Source organism: Canis aureus, chromosome 28 (genome assembly GCF_053574225.1).
Source record: "Canis aureus isolate CA01 chromosome 28, VMU_Caureus_v.1.0, whole genome shotgun sequence".
Taxonomy (NCBI): domain Eukaryota; kingdom Metazoa; phylum Chordata; class Mammalia; order Carnivora; family Canidae; genus Canis; species Canis aureus.
The window spans coordinates 9483304-9500539 of record NC_135638.1 but is presented as its reverse complement, the minus strand read 5'-3'; the positions used below and the strand labels follow the sequence as shown (position 1 = coordinate 9500539).

Genomic DNA, 17236 nt, shown 5'->3' with positions numbered 1-17236 from the left:
TGCTTCTCCACAGGCCCAATATTGTCTACTTTATTTTTTCCTCACCTAGGTCCACAAAAACCCAGGATTGTATGAGGCTAGCATCGATCACATGTGATGAAAATACTGTATTTTTTCTTTTTTTTATTTTTCAAGATTGATTTTATTTCTTTTTTTTTTTTTTGAAAAAGAGAGAGTGTGGTCCCACGCAAGTAGGGGGTGGGGCAGAGGGAGAGAATCTTCAAGCAAATTCCCAGCTGAGCATGGAGCCCAATATAAGGCTCAATCCCGAGACACCTGAGCCACCCAGGCACCCCAAAATTGAAAGAATTTAAAGTATACAGTGTGATGATTTGATACACATATACATTGTGAAAGAATTCCCCTCATCAAGTTAGTTATACATCCATCACTTCAGGTAGTAGTCTTCCAGCCCCCCACCCCCACCCCCTGTGAGAATATTTAAGTTCTACTGTCTTGGTAAATTTCAGTTATACTATAATGTCATCAACTATAGTCACCATGTTATACATTAGATCCTCAAACCTTATTCATCTATAACTGAAAGCTTGTCCTCTTTTACTAACTCTTCCATATTTCCCCATCCCCCAGCCTCTGGCAACCATTTTTCTACTCACTATTTCTAGGAGTTAAATTTTTTACTTTTTTTAGATTCCACACATAAGTGAAAATTAAAAGGAAGTGTATAGCTAAGATTTTAATAATCTTTATGATTAGATTTTTTAATTCAATAATATTTTTCTTAAGATTTATGGAGACATGGAAGAGTAGATAATCATGACTCTCAGCTATCAGTGTCTAGACCACGTGGTTGTACACAAGCTTCATCTTGTTGGTGTGGTGACAGTGATTGATATCGAATAAAATTTTCAAAGCCTCAAAGGCTTTTCAGTAGAAAGATCAGAGGAAAGTTATGCAATATCCACAATGCAAATACATAGACGTAAATCATATTTTAGAGAATTACTGTTTTGCAGATTAATTGTCCCTTGTGCTAGATATAACTGTGAAATATCAGGATTATCTGAGTCATAGAATTTAACATGAGATGCTAACAGTGGCTTTAATCATTCGAGTTCACATAACCCTTTAAGAATATGATGAGCTCTATGGATACTTTCCCTGAGAATAATAGACATCTGCATATTCATCCCAAATTTTACATAGTTTTTGAAAAGACTATGGATCCTCTAAAGTCCATTCATGTGCAACCTAGAAGTCCAAAGACTCCAGGTTAAAAAACTCCATTGCACAGGCCAAGGAATAAAAGAATACAACAGGTTAGAAAGTCATGGATGAGAAAGGATTTGATTTAAGAAATAAAATAGAAGGGGGCAGCCCAGGTGGCTCAGCGGTTTAGCGCCACCTTCATCCCAGGGTGTGTTCTTGGAGACCTGGAATCGAGTCCCATGTCAGGCTCCTTGCATGGAGCCTGCTTCTCCCTCTGCCTGCATCTCTGCCTCTCTCTCTCTCTCTCTCTCTGTCTCCCATAAATAAATTTAAAAAATCTTTTTAAAAAATTAAAAAATAAAATAAAATAGAAGTACTTGTATACCCTTCCATCTCTTGAAAGGGCATCCTGTTTGGCTGAGCAAGCATTTTCAGGATGGAGGCCCATGAGCTTTGGTAGAAAGGGCTCCTCATCTGGCCAGCAAGGTCAGTCATGTCAATCATGGAGATGACAGAGGGACAGAGGTCACAATCAGTTTGCTGTCATACTAAATTGAAATTATGCTCCAAAGCATCCAACTCTACTTTTTGAAATGATGTCCATATTCATCTGATGCATTAACCAATGTTACTATTTTTTGCAAGAAGAGTGGATGAAAACTCTGCAGATTGGTTAAAAATAAATTCTGATCCATAAATACAGTCAACTAATCTTTGACAAAGAAGTAAAAGCAATACAATAGACCAAAGATGGTTCCTTCAACAAATGGTGCTAGAACAACTAGGCATCCATATGCAAAAAAAAAAAAAAAAAGACACTAGACATAGACCTTATACCTTTCACAAAAATAACCCAAATGGATTATGATTTAAATATATGACCTATGTAATAACCTAAATATAAAACATGAAACTATAAAGCTTCTAGAAGCTAAGAGAGGAGAAAACCTTTATGACCTTGGGTATGGTGATGACTTTTTTGATATAACACCAAAAACACAATCCAGGAAAGAAATAATTGATAAGCTAGACTTTGTTAAAATTGAAATATTCTGCTGGGGACAGCCCCGGTGGCCCAGCGGTTTAGTGTTGCCTTTAGCCCAGGGTGTGATCCTGGAGACCTGGGATCGAGTCCCACGTCGGGCTCCCTGCACGGAGCCTGCTTCTCCCTCTGCCTGTGTCTCTCCTCTCTCTCTCTCTGTGTCTTTCATGAATAATAAATAAAATCTTTTTAAAATAAAATAAAATAAAATACTCTGCTGTGCAAAAGACAATATCAAGAGAATTGCAAGACAAGCTATAGACTAGGAGAAAATAGTTGCAAAAGAGACATCTGGTAAAATATTGCTATCCAAAATATATTTAGAAAAAACTCTTAAAACTCAACAATAAGAAAGCAAACAACCTGATTAATGCATGAGCCAAAGACTTTTTACAGACCAGTTCAACAATAAAGATATGTAGGTGGCAAAGAAACATGAAAAAATGTTCCATGTCATATGTCGTAGGGAAATAAAAATTAAAACAGCAATAAGATACTATTACACACCTATTAGAAGGGCCAAAGTCCAGAACATGGGCAACTCCCAAAGCTGGCAAGGGTGTGAAGCAACAGGAACTCTCATTCATTGCTGGTAGGAATGTAAAATAGTACAGCTACTTTGGAAGACAGTTTAGTGATTTCCTAAAAAGCTAAACATACTCTTACCATATAATCTGGCAATCACACCTGTTTGTAAGTTTCAAAAGGAGTTGAAACTTACGTTCACACAAAAGCCTGCACATAAATCCTTATGTCAGCTTTATCCATAATTGCCAAAATTTGGAAGAAACTGAATGCCCTTTAGTAGATAAATGGATAAACAGTGGTAGATCCAAACAACGGAATATAATTTAGCTCTGAAAGTAAATGAGCTATCAAGCCATGAAAAGACACAGAGGGGAATGCCTGGGTGGTTCAGTGGTTGAGCATCTGCCTTTGGCTCAGGTCATGATCCCGAGGTCCTGGAATCGAGTCCTGCATTGGGCTCATCTCAGGGAGCCCGCTTCTCCCTCTGCCTATGTCTCTGCCTCTCTCTCTCTCTCTCAGTGTCTTTCACGAATAAATAAATAAAAGCTTAAAAAAAGAAAAGACACAAAGAAACCCTTAATGCATCTGAAAGTCTACATATTGTCTGATTTCAACTATATTACATTTTGAAAAAAACAAAAATATGGAGACAAGAAAAAATTAGTGGTTACCAGGGGTGGAGAGGAGAGAGGGAGGAGATGAAGAGGCAAAACAGGATTTTCAGGGCAGTGGAAATACTCTATATGTTATAGTAACAGATATATGCCATTATGCATTTGTCTACACACCGGTCATATACAACACCAAGAATGAATTTTAAGGTAAACTATGGATGTTGGGGGATTATGATGTGTTAGTATAGGTTCACACTAGGTTAAAAAGGAAAAAAAAATGTACCACTCTGATGAGTGATGTTGGTAATGGGGGAGGCCATCTATGCATGAGTGGGAGCAGGGAGTAAGTTAGAAATCTCTGTGCCTCCCTCTCAATTTTATTGTAAACCTAAAACTGCTCTAAAAAAAAAAAAATCTTAAAGAAATAAATTCTGGGCAGCCTGGGTGGCTCAGTGGTTTAGCGCCGCTTTCAGCCCAGAGCCTGATCCTGGAGTCCTAGGATCGAGTCCCGCATCGGGCTCCCTGCATGGAGCCTGCATCTCCTGCCTGTGTCTCTGCCTCTCTCTCTCTCTGTGTCTCTCATGAATAAATAAATCTTTAAAAATAAATAAATAAATAAATAAATAAATAAATAAATAAATAAATTCTGACCAGCTGATATTTCCTGAAGTTTTATCTTCAGGATTGAATGATCAAATGGGAAAAATTACTTTTAAGCCTTCATCTTTGGTGAAATAGAAGAAAACTGTACTCTCACATTTCTTCATGGCACCTAGAAATGAATCATTTCTATCTTCTTGGTCACCTTTTATTGCTTAAAGCCAAATAAAAGTAAGTCAAGTGGAATAGTAACGAGTGGGCAGGACAGATGCATAACCTCCTTGGTAAATATTATAAATCCGGAAAGTGCAGGTGGAAATTTAAATCGGTGTATTTCCTGGAAGGAAATATATATCTTTATGTTCAGGAAGTAGCCTGTGCTATCCTGCACTGATGAGGCCATTTTCAGGCAAGACTTCGGAGAGAGATGGGTTGTATTTAAATCAAAAACAGCTGGGCATGGGCTAACCCCCTCCTGAGCCACATGGAAAGCATAAATTGACTTAAGACTGGAGTAATTGTAAAATATGGGAGGGCAGCAACAAGGAGAAAAGGGATGCCTGTAAAAATAAAGCAAACGTCAGCACTTAATTCAGAGAAAATGACTTCTTTCAAAATTAGCTCTCTGTCGAAGCCACGAGAATAGACTCCTCTGAGACATAACTTACCCGAAGAAAAATAAGTAAAAGTAAATGTCATGAATGTTGAATGAGGAGCGTATTCTTTCTAAGTCAAATTAGTGCTTTCACCTTTTTCCTCCCTTAGTCCTTTTAGGTTTTCCCTGCATATCTTCCCAGGAGGATATAACCATTATAAGCACTAAATTAATTAGGAAAGAATAGGCTCAGAACAAGAAAATACATGCTGATTTCAAATTATAACTCCTAGGTACTATGGAAACAACAGGGTTTTACTTCTTGGAGACCAAGGTTAGGCAATTTGACATCTTTTGTTGAGAATCCAAAGGACATACCCTAAGAGCTACTTAAGCGCTCTGCATACAGCTTATGGAGGCTTATCTCAAAATCAGCAAGTGGTTAATAGGAAGTGACCCCCTGCCTCTGGCATCCTATGAATGCGGTTGCAGGTAAAAAGGAAAAGCTCCCTTTTTATTAAATAGACATTATAAAAGAGGCTGCTTATTGTATAAAGCTGATGCAAACTGAGGGTCTTTCTTTTCAGGCTTGTGAAGGACTAACATCCCTGTTAGACTGTTTTAGAGACCTCTGATACTATACCCCACGTAAACCCAAAGCAAGAATTTAAGAAAAGAGATTTTTGAACAGTCACTAAGAGAAGTAGTAACAACAGGGACTTACAAGTCACCTATATTTTTTAGACCATACATCCACCAGTATGTCAAAGCACACAGCTGTGTCTCGCATGGGTGATGGGGTAAAGATGCTGATCCGGTAGCCTTGGGGTACCCATGGTCTCCAGTCTCCGCTGACCCTCAGCAGTCTTTCCTGCTTGCTGCCAGATGCCAAACAAATGCTATCATTTTATGCGTACATAATGATGTTGAAAGAAACCAAGTAAGGTAACAGATGAGTATCCTATGGTTCCCCCAACAAGATAAAAGCAAGACTAGCAGAGTCCATTTTTATATTTTTATGATACCCTTTATGGATCTGAGAACCCCTGGTCAGCAAATTTGATATCTGTGTTCCCGAGAGATTAGCATTCCCCACGTTCTCTGCGGCTGAGTCTTTGTCTTACAACACAAATTCAAACTACCATAAAGAATTAACATATTTGGGGCACTTGATGAGATGAGCACTGGGTGTTATTCTATATGTTGGCAAATTGAACACCAATAAAAAATAAATATATAAAAAAATAGAATTGACATATATGTACATACGATCCACTGATTTTTTTACAGTAAGTTTCTCTACTTTAATGGTCATTTCTTGATCTGTCCAAGTTAGTATATTAGGCTGAATATTCTTTTGTTTCCTTATTCAATATAGCCATCTAAGAAATACGTTTTTATTTTTTTTATTTTTTATTTTTATTTTTTTATTATTATTTTTTTAATGATAGTCACACAGAGAGAGAGAGAGAGAGAGAGGCAGAGACACAGGCAGAGGGAGAAGCAGGCTCCATGCACCGGGAGCCTGACGTGGGATTCGATCCCGGGTCTCCAGGATCGCGCCCTGGGCCAAAGGCAGGCGCCAAACCGCTGCGCCACCCAGGGATCCCCGTTTTCATTTCTTACCAGTCAAAGCGTTTCATGTAAACTTTTGCAATTGTAATATTTATTATTCTACCAGTATTTGAGAAATCAGGAAGAATTATGAAAATTATTGTTAATTTACTTTTATAAACTAAGATTTGCACAATTAATCGTAGCCAATGAGGTTTATCTGAGGTGCGATTATTGCTAATTAAAAACTTTACTTTTATAAACTATTAGAATGGTAGAAACACCACCTACTTTAATTGTTTAATATGTACCTGAGTATTCACTTTTATAAATTAGTAAAATAGGAGAAACACTATCTACTTTAGTTAATCATTTAATATGTGCCTGAAGATCCACTGTGCTTTATTTAATCCTTTAATATGTACCAGGCCTTAACACACTCAGTGTAATTTAAGACTTCCAGTTGGAAATAATTTTGCCATTGTTCAATGCTGAGGACCAAATGCATAAAATTATTTGGAATGCTAGTTATCAAAGCTTTGATTTATTAAAGTTTTAAACTTAAAATGTTAATAATTAAGTTATATAATGACACCTCAATCTCCCTCATCCATCATTTATCCTGGGACTCCAGGATCACGCCCTGGGCCGAAGGTAGGTGCCAAACCGCTGAGCCACCCAGGGATCCCCCCTTCAGGTTTTAATGTCACCATGTTGCCCGACTCTGATGGGCACCTTTCATAACTCCGGAATTGTGCAAACCACCAGAGTACAATAATAATGCATATTCACCTCCTCAAAGAGGTCCTCCAGTCTTAAGGAGATATCTCACATTCGTCTCTTCACCTCATAATTCTTCCCCTCCCGCCTTTTTTCACCTCACAATTTGTAACCATAAATTTATTTTTTAAAATATTTTGTTTATGCGTGAGAGACACAGAGAAAGAGACAGACATAGGCAGAGGGAGAAGCAGGACTCAATCCTGAGACCCTGGGATCACAACCGGAGCCAAAGGCAGACGCTCAACCACTGAGCCACCCAGGCGTGCCCATAAATGTATTTATATGTTTGTCTTGTAATGTCGGTCTTCCTCATCCAACTATGTTCTATGAGACTAGGAAATTTATCTTTTTAATCACTGCTGTATACTTAGTATTTGGCATAGAGACTGGCATAGGGCAGCATTTAATGTATATTTGTTTAATAAATGAATGAGCAAATTCCTCTACCTGTAAAATTCTATAAGTCAAATCACAGAACTACTAAAAGAACCATATTACAAATTTTAAGACTTTATTTGATCAAAAATCTATCCAATTGGGCAGTTCCGCATGGGAAGTAGGTAGAAGGGCTCCAGCGAAGGGAATGAGGAGAAAGGCTTACAGAGGCAAAGCTGAGGCAAGGTGAGGAAATCACTCATTGACTATAGCTTAAGCATTTGCCTTATTTGGAAAAGTCTATCGGCTATTTGGTTTTTTTTAAAATAAATTTATTTTTTATTGGTGTTCAATTTGCCAACATATAGAATAACACCCAGTGCTCATCCCGTCAAGTGCCCCCCTCAGTGCCCGTCACCCAGTCACCCCCACCCCCCGCCCACCTCCCCTTCCACCACCCCTAGTTCGTTTCCCAGAGTTAGGAGTCTCTCATGTTCTGTCTCCCTCTCTGATATTTCCCACTCATTTTTTCTCCTTTCCCCTTTATTCCGTCTCACTAATTTTTATATTCCCCAAATGAATGAGACCATATAATGTTTGTCCTTCTCCGATTGACTTATTTCATTCAGCATAATACCCTCCAGGTCCATCCACCTCGAAGCAAATGGTGGGTATTTGTCGTTCCTAATGGCTGAGGAATATTCCATTGTATCCATAGACCGCATCTTCTTTATCCATTTGTGACTTGTCCTTAGGTTTTGATTTCTTAACCTTGAGTCACTTACGGGCCTAGGTTTTGCTTTGCTTACTTAGATCCTGGAACCACCTCAGTCTAACGGCCTCCTTGTTTAATAAATCTAACAGAGGGAAAGACCAAAACATAACTAGGCTAGGGGACCCATAAATTGCCTTTGGGCACAGATATTTCCAGTACCCAGGAAGACAGGAAAAGCAAAACAACTAGACTGAGAGATTGCCACAGTCTCACTCCGTGGAGATACAGAAACACGCTGAAAGGTAGAGACCCTGGGGCCCCTGCACATGCATCTGGAGCATACTGCAATACTCAGCCCACACGAGGCGCATCCCACGGATCTGCAATGAATGAATGAATGAGTAAACCCATATGTGAGGCAAGTATTGAATCAGTACCCACATCTGACCCTTGCAGCAAAAGGGAAACCGTGACGTGGGATCTGCATCAAGCACAGCATTTGCTGAGACAGTGGAGCAGCCAAATTGCCACTCCTGCCTGCGCTCACATCTGGCAGGAGCGCTCACAGTCAGAAGCCAAGCCAATTTGATCACAGGAACATACTTTGGCCAAGAACTCCTTAACTAAATGGAGCCTACTTCCCGTGGTCTACAAACACAGGTGTTTACAAAGGACAAACCCAAAGGACAGGGAAATTCACTAAAATGGTTTCATGGTGTTCTCTGAACACCAGGATAAACTCGGGTAATGATTCCCAATCCAATCTGCCTCCCTGCTCAAACACTTAACATCTACCCCGAAATTTATAGGACTCTGAGAATGTATAAAGAATTGGTTAGGTCCCCTGTTCTGAAGCGTATCAAAAGAAAAAAAAATTCAACTGAATTATCAAGTGGGATTTACTCTGCATGGCACTGTTTGTCTATTCAACTAATTATGTTACCTCTCTCCTTCAAAGGGTTCATGTAGGTAAAAGCAGAAGTACGGAATATTACGTGCTGGTGATGAAAATCAGTATATTAAGTAAAAGGTAAAATGGTATTTAGAAAAGGAGAGAGAAACTATTTCAAACAACTGCAAATGGCACATAAGGTTAATTGCAAAGTCTCCAATGTTGCTGAAACCAGTGTCTGCCTGTCTAGCAGGCACCGAGCCACACCCCATTCATCGTACCAAGACCAGAAAGGCACTTAGAGAGGCCACTCGACTTTCAACTAAGAGGGATAGCAGAGATTTTCTGAAATAATTGTTTTGGAGGTTTCACATTCATTACATACTCTTAGTATGGTCTCTTGATAGCAGGCAGCAGTTAGATATCTGTTCGAAACAAACAATTTTCTTTACTTAAATGTGGAACCCTTGACAGGGAGTGGAGAGTTATTCCACACTAGACTCCTTCGGGTGTAGGTGAAGATGAAGTATACCATTGCCCAAACACAGACTAAAAGCCATATAAATGCATGGAGTCTTAGGAAACCTCTATAGTTCTACAACTCTTTTTTGAGATGAAGAGTGCTAAAAATGCACTCACTCTGGACGAACATTGTATTTCTTCAATGACATCTGCTCTTCCTAGGCACTTAAACAATAAGTCTAATCTGCTGAATGTTTCTCAATTGCATCCATTCCAAGAGAAAAAAGCTTCAAAGTACCACTCCCCTAGTTAACCAGTTCAATAGTCTTAATACTTTAATTTACTTAAATTTAGGAAGATGTGAAGCATAGACCTCGGTGCAGGAAAGCAATCAAAGACATTTGGATATCCTGGTCATGACTTTGCTGTTTTTCAAACCTTCTGTCATAAGTCCTTTCTCCAGAACTTACTTCACAGTTGGGGAGTAATATTTTGAGACAAGTCTACCTCAAACACTATTATTTGCTTTGATAGTATGGGGGAATGGGGAGTTAAAAAAAAAATCAAAGTGTAAAATGGTTTCAGAGGAGAGCTTCATTTTCCATAGTCATCCTTCAGAATAATGATCCACCCCTCAAAACAGATTGCCTTTACTCTGCTAGGCGGAACTCAGGAGATGAAGGCCTCAAAAATTAATATTTCAAATCTTGTCAGACATCAAACAAACACACTTTGACTCTAAAAAATTAATTGCTTAGAGCAATTAGAGAAAAGCCTTGAGGAGTGTATGAGTCAGAGGAATTTGGATCTATCTTCCCTAACTTCCAGAACATTGTGGCTGTCGGCAAGTTAACTGAACTTCTAAGACTCAGTTTCCCCATCTGTGAAAGTGAAATAATTATATCTTCTTTTAGGATTGCTATAAGACTTAGATAAAATAATTTATTTAATGCTTAGTACACAGCCAGGCACAAAGCAGGAGCTCAATAATTGCTCTACTCATACTTCCTTAGACAGACTTGCACTAGATTGACTTGGGCACTTGCCTATCCCAGTCACTGGACTGAAAACACCTGGGAAGTGAAGATCATCTCTTTGTGTTCCTATTAGTTCACAATACAGTGTTTGCTTAAAATAAATTATACGTGCTTTTAATTATTTTTAAAGAGTTTCTTTCTTTCTTTCTTTATTTGAGAGAGAGAGAGAGAGAGAGAGCATGAGTGGAGAGAGGGGCGGAGGAAGAAACAGACTCCCCATGGAGCCAGGACCCCAATGCAGAGCTCGATCCCAGAACCCTAGAATCATGACATGAACCAAGGGCAGCTGCTTAACCCACTGAGCCTCCCAGGCACCCCCTCATACATGCTTTTTAGATAAAGTCAACATTTGCTTGATGTTGATAGATATAGACATATGACTAAAATCATTTTACTTTATTCTCAGATTACAGTTGGCTAAATATTAATTAATTAAAATAAAAGAGGACCCCTGCCTCCCATATCAACTTGCACAACACCGGATGGTCCCTTTGGTTCAGTAAGTACCTTCTTCTGCTTCCAACCCAAGGCATCCCCTCTCCAGACTCCTAGAGCAGCTCATGGGCCTGCCTCCCAGTTCCTGCTCCTCTGCTTTCCCATTCCTCCCATTCATCGGACCCATCTGCTGCTACCCTGCTGCCCCTCCTCATGTCTCCTACTTTGTGTCGGGGCTCATCACTTCAATCTCTCTCTCTCTCTCTCTCTTTTTTTTTATATCACTTTTCTTTTTTTAATATCCTCTGCCCCCCCAACCTCAACTCGGTCCTACAATCAATCCTAATGGAAAGTTGGGCAAATAGGCCCCTACCTTTTTAACTAGAAGTCTGCCCGCTGGATATAAACTCTTCTAGATGGTTCAAGTTACTTGCTTTTACTACCTCAACCTCCATTTTTTTGTTCGTTTTCATAACTTATATTTTGATAATCTGCCTTTTTAGAAAGCATCGGTGGACCCACAAAGCCTGAGTTAAAGAGAGATCCCGGGGAACCTGGACACGTGGAGTCTTGCCCCCTTGCCTAGTCCTTAGGGACAGGGAGTACCTCCCTGCACCAGGAGGGGTGAAGATGCCCACAGACAGTCAGCCCCCTGAACGTGCCCCACGCCGTAGGTCACCTCCCTGTGTCCTGAGCCCTCTGCCTGACACTTATAAGCAAGTCCCCCTACCGGAGCCCACTCAAACCCCAGCACCCTCTCCACAGCCCTCCCTTTGGGGGCTGTATATAGGTGTGTCTTATTTTCAGTGCACAGTATTAACATGTGTTCAAGAATTACATTTATATTTAAAAAGTAATTAAATAGCTAAAATTTTTTTAAAAGTTAAATTTATACTTCCATTCTAAAAAACTACTGTTAGAGGGACACCTGGGTGGCCCAGTAGTTGATCATCTGCCTTTGGCTCAGGTCGTGATCCCAGGATCCCAGGAGCCTGCTTCTCCCTCTGCCTGTCTCTCTGCCTCTCTCTGTGTGTCTCTTATAAATAAATAAATAAAATCTTAAGAAAAAAATCTGTTAGTAAATATCTTTCATTATTATTTCAGAATATAAAACAGCAAAATAACACAGTGTTGCCTCAGAGGCTGCTAAACTATAAATAAACTCATTTGGCCTCCTTTGTTGTTACTGTTTTTCTAAGTGAGCTCCATACCCAACGTAGGCTTGAACCCTGGGCCGAGATCCAGAGTCACATGCTCTACCAACTGAGCCACCCAGGCACCCCTGCCTTTCTGTGAAATGTTTCCCAGCAAATACATGTTTTGTAGTTTGGGGATCACCTTTCCTAGAACTTCCTTTTCCCTCCTCTCCGTGCCAGTGTAATAGAATTATTTTTTATCATTTTTCTCTGGTTTCTTTCCTTGAATCTGATTTGCTGCTCACCTACCTGGGAGCAATAAAACTAAACCTTTATATCGGTTCCAATTAGGTCTAAAAGAAGAGTAAATAGAGCTCAGTGTAAACTTTAATACTTGGCATTGTGATGCAGCTTGGAATTCTCAGTAAACCCTTTGGTTTGATGGATTATTTTCTATTTCCTGAGAGCTAAGATTACTTTGTTAAATAACTGCTGGGTACATGAAGAGTCTTTATATTAACATTCTTGTTGACAGGAAGTGGTGGGACCCAATCAGCAGACTGAAATGTCCTCTAACTCAGTATTAAATCATGTCTGCGTCGGTTCACAAAGACAGCGGGTAGTGGAGATGCCAGTTGCCAAACTGCATGACAAAATCAGCCTTTAATTCCTTCTGATTATTAAGTATTCCACTGAGTGTGTGATAACGAAACAAGAGAGGATATTTTCTTCCCAGGGCACAGCCAATTCTCAGCTTGGATTTAACACTTTGGCTGAGCACATTTCCCCTTTCTGTTTCATCTGGGTGACTTTTGCTTTTCTGGTTTCCTGTCATATGAGGTTATGTTTACCAAGGGGCCATATCATCTTTGGGTAGAAGGTATTTCACAGGGCACTGTCAGGCTAATTAACAAGTAAAGCTGCTTAGCCCAAGCTGCTATGGAAACGTCAGATACTACATTATGTCAGACCGTGTCATTTTAATTGGCATTGAGGGAAAGTAGACCTAATCTCTAGGAACAATTTAAGCCAAAATCCTTCACTAACTTGATGTGGCATTTTAAGTTTGAAGTGGAAATTCAGTTTCTTGAAGGGGAAAAATATATTCTTTTTATAAAAAACATCAAAATAGGACACCTGGAAAAGAGGGAAGAAAATATTTTAATTGAGTTGATAGGGTTTGTAGGAAAGACTGTTGTGTGTTTGCCTACCTTTGCTTCTGCTCAATCTAATCCCTTAGAGGGCTATCGAATCTGTAGACTCAACGAGCTTCACCGTGTGGGTTTATGAGAACCTAGTCATTAACCCACAGAACAGGGAATCTACCAATAGTTCGCAGTCCTTCAGTACTTTTCTAATGGGTGCTCTGGTTAAGATTCTTTTATTCGCAAGCAAAAGAAACTGACCGCCTAATCCAAATGAAACAGGAGAGGGTGTGTTAAAAAGTGTTGCCCTCAAAATCAAAGGAAGGGCAGGAATCATCGACCTTGAAGATGACAGACATTGGAGCAGATGCAGGGAAATCATCAGGATTGGTTGTTCATGAACCCTCTCTCCAGGACACTCACATTAGATGACTCAGCTCTGAGAACTTTCAGTTTTTACATACCTCGCTTTATTTTCAAATTTCTAAGAAAGGACTATTCTATGGACCCAGCTAGATTTAGCATCTCTCTAGCCTTGGATTAACAGCATAGCCAATGCCAAGAATAAGGAGAAGAATAAAAGGGAAGGCAGTACAGTCAGGGCCACTTGGAGAATCATTGTGCACCCAGTAGCAACCTCACTTTGCAACTTCCGTTATCAGTGAGCTTATAATCAGGCTTTAGATTCATGTGGTTAGAGCATTGATTTTCCTATATATTTTTTTGAAAATTAATAAGCCATTTCAACACTGTAGTACGTACCTATAGTATACCAGGGAGAAGACAAAATGCCAAGCATAAAAAGATAAGCTCATATTCCAGAAAGAGACAGAGATGTGTAAGTAATGTAATTTGAATCATATCAGATACAATTCAGGTTGTGTGTATTTAGGGAGTTACTAGAAGCTTTGAAGGGAAGTGTCAATGTACATATTCCTGAAGATGTCAGGGAAAGCTTCCTAGAGGAAAGACTATTTGAGGCGTGTCTTAAAGGATAAATGGGAATTTGTTACATAACAGGAGAAGAGAGGCATGCCCTATAGAAGAGGTGCATTTTTGAAACATGCAGCACCTACAAAGGATAGAAGAAAAGGACAGCGTGGCTCATTTGGGAGCTGTGAATAGTTTGGTATTGTTGGAGGAGAACCTGAAGAAGAAGTTGCCAAAAATAGGTCTGAGGCGAGAGGCAAGTCCCTGAAGTTTCTCTTATGAAACATTACGGTGAATGAACTAAATGCCTTAAATAATGGATAATCTAAACGATTTATGATTTGGTAAAGTAACACAATCAGGTTAGAAAAACTAGTTCAGGGGATGCCTGGTGGCTCAGTGGTTGAGCATCTGCCTTTGGCCCAGGGCCTGATCCTGGAGTCCTGGGATCGAATCCCACATCAGGCTCCTCTCAGGGAGCCTGTGTCTCCCTCTGCCTATGTCTCTGCCTCTCTCTCTCTCTCTCTCTCATGTCTCTCATGAATAAATAAGTAAAATCTTTAAAACAGAAAAAGTAGTTCAGTAGTAAGGTGGAGGAGAGTTTAAGAGACGAATACCCTGTCAAAGACCACTACAGTAGAGCAGGAGAAGGAGGTCCAGGGAAATTCAGTCTTCTTTCTGAGGCAATAGTCTAGAGAGTGGCTTCACTAATGGAGACACACAACTAATGAAGAGAACCTTCAGAAGGTCAAGTGTTCAGCGGTCAAGCGCTAGGTCAGTAGCCAAGAGAAGATAGAAAGACTGGAGACTTGTATTTCTGAGTCAAAAATACTATTTGGCTATCAAGGTGTGGATATTTATGAGGCTTTGCATATAGAATATTGAGAATAAAAGCACAAGCCTAAGGATGGAACCCTGGAGACAAGTAAGGGGGATGATCAAGGAAAAGTCTGAACTGAAATTCAAGAATAATAGGAAAGACCAGTAAGGAGCAGAAATCACAGAAAATAAACAGAGAGAAGGGAGGGGAGTTTCGAGAAAGAGCATGTGTTGGTTAGGATTAGATTTAGCTGCAGGTGACAATTCTTTCTGACATCGACTAGATGTGGAGTTAGGCAGCAGATGCTGGTACAGGGGCTCCATTATCATGCAGCTCTTTCTCTAGTCTACAGAATCTTGATAGGCCAAGTGGGTTGTCCAAAATTCAGCCCAGTGTGAAGGAGGACATATTGAAGAAGGGAGCACCACTCCCTTTTAAAATAGTGACTCTACATTTTGTACAATTTCTACTTCCAGTGCATTGGCAGAATTTAGCCACATGGCCACATCTGACTTTAAAGGAGACTGGACAATGCACATCGTATTCTGGGCAACCATGAGTCCAGCTTAAAATGGGGTTCTACTTGATTTGCTAAGGAAGAAGGGGGAAATGGATCCAGGGAAGCAGCTGGAAGTCTTGGCCACAGAGGAATTGATGAATAATGACATAAACTGAAGAGAGTTCTTGTAAGGTAAAGACTTAAAAGTGTTTATTGTGATTAGTCAGTGATGACCTTGAAAAAGTAGTTTCTTAACTGGTGAAAACAATAAATCAAATTATAGTAGATAGAAGCCTGACATTATGATAAGGAAAATGAAGAGGAATATAGATTCCACTTTCAACAAGCTGGCCTATGAAAAGGAAGGTAAGACCATAGTTAGCTCAGCACCCTCGAGAATGGAGTTCATAAAGAGTCAGGGCTAAGATTTTGATGGCCCCTGTGCAAGTCTGAAGCCAGTCATGAAAAAGAGGACAATGGAGCAATCTTCTTCTTCTAGAAACTGATTCTTCTACCCACCTTCTCCCAGTTTTTATGTTTTTTTGAGATGTTGTATTCTTATATGACTTATTTCCTGGTCTAGGTTAATTGGTAGAGGGTAAATCTAATCAAAATTGATCCCACGAACCCAACTTCATGAACCAGTTAATTAAATGAGGAATGGCTAAGTTACTTAAATGAAAGTAACTCTACCATGGGATTTTTAGATTTCATACCAGAGAAAATATCAAGTCATTTCATTCCCGTAATCGAAACTAAAAGCTATAAAAATAATTTTATAGCCATGTTTTCTCTCTTGTGTTGAGAAGCAATGTGCAATGAGAAAGACAAATGAAGCCAAGATTAAGAGGAATATAAAGGTATAAAATGACAGGAAAAAAGAAAGGATCAGAGTCCTAGCAGCATTTAGATCCTTGTGTCTGGTTTTTCCTGAGATCCAGCAACATTCTTTCCCTTGAGATGTATGATGTCATTCGGGTCCCTATAATAAAATTCCCTCTTTCTGCTTAAGTGAATTCTAGCTGGGCTTCTGTCATTTACCATCAGAAGTGTTCAATTAATACTGAGAGGAATATGCTTCTAGGTTTAGGAAAGAGACCCAGGAGAAAGGTCGAAGACACAAAAGACAGAATTGGACAGTGTATCCCTGTTTCTGCATAGCTCCCTTTGAACTAAATGTCCCTGCCCCAAATCCTTCCTGTCCTTGTGACCTCAATCCCTGTCCACAGCTGTTTGGATCACGAGGGGACACCTGACTTCCTTGTATGTCCTGGATGACCTTGTCTTGATTGTATTCTTTTGTGGTGTTTGGAACTGAGATGTGTAGACACTGAGCTCGTAAAGAGTAGAGGCTGAGACTATGTTGAGCCATGTGCAAGCTGAAACTGAGGGAGCAAGCGACTGAGAAGGAATGGAGCATTCCCAGAGGGAAGCAGAAGGGACTGTGGGACCCTGAAAGAGAGGGCGATGGAGGAAGTAGCTACCTTGTAATGTTCAGGGACGTGAGTTTCAGAATCAGAACTAAGTTGGAGCCCTGGCTCCCTATCAACTAATGTAATCTTGCAGAAGTGACTTATCTCTATAAATCTCAATTTTCTCATCTGTAAAATGGGAGTTGATGGTAGCATCATTCCCATTGGGCTGTCAGTAGAATCAAAAGGAAGATATCTATGAAGTACTGAGTTTCCCATGTGTGACCCATGGGAAACTTGTGTTAATCATATGTTAAATACAATATGATCATCAAAACCACAAATAATAAAAAGTACCTCTTAGTTGTACTAAGTTGGATTAATTCCCATCAATCCCAGATCCTTTCTTCATTTCTCAATGAAATCTATGTATCCTTGTAATAATCTTTCTTTCTGATTGACCTGAATAGATTGAGATTTTTTTCCCTCACT

At 39.7% G+C, this 17236-nt stretch overlaps 1 non-coding gene across 1 annotated transcript; it reads left to right on the top strand.

Moving 5' to 3' along the window:
* The first annotated feature begins 6287 nt into the window (after window positions 1–6287).
* LOC144300691 (U4 spliceosomal RNA) lies at window positions 6288–6422 on the top strand. Its single transcript, XR_013367493.1, has one exon. It is a non-coding gene; the product is annotated as a U4 spliceosomal RNA (small nuclear RNA).
* The last annotated feature ends 10814 nt before the right edge of the window (window positions 6423–17236 follow it).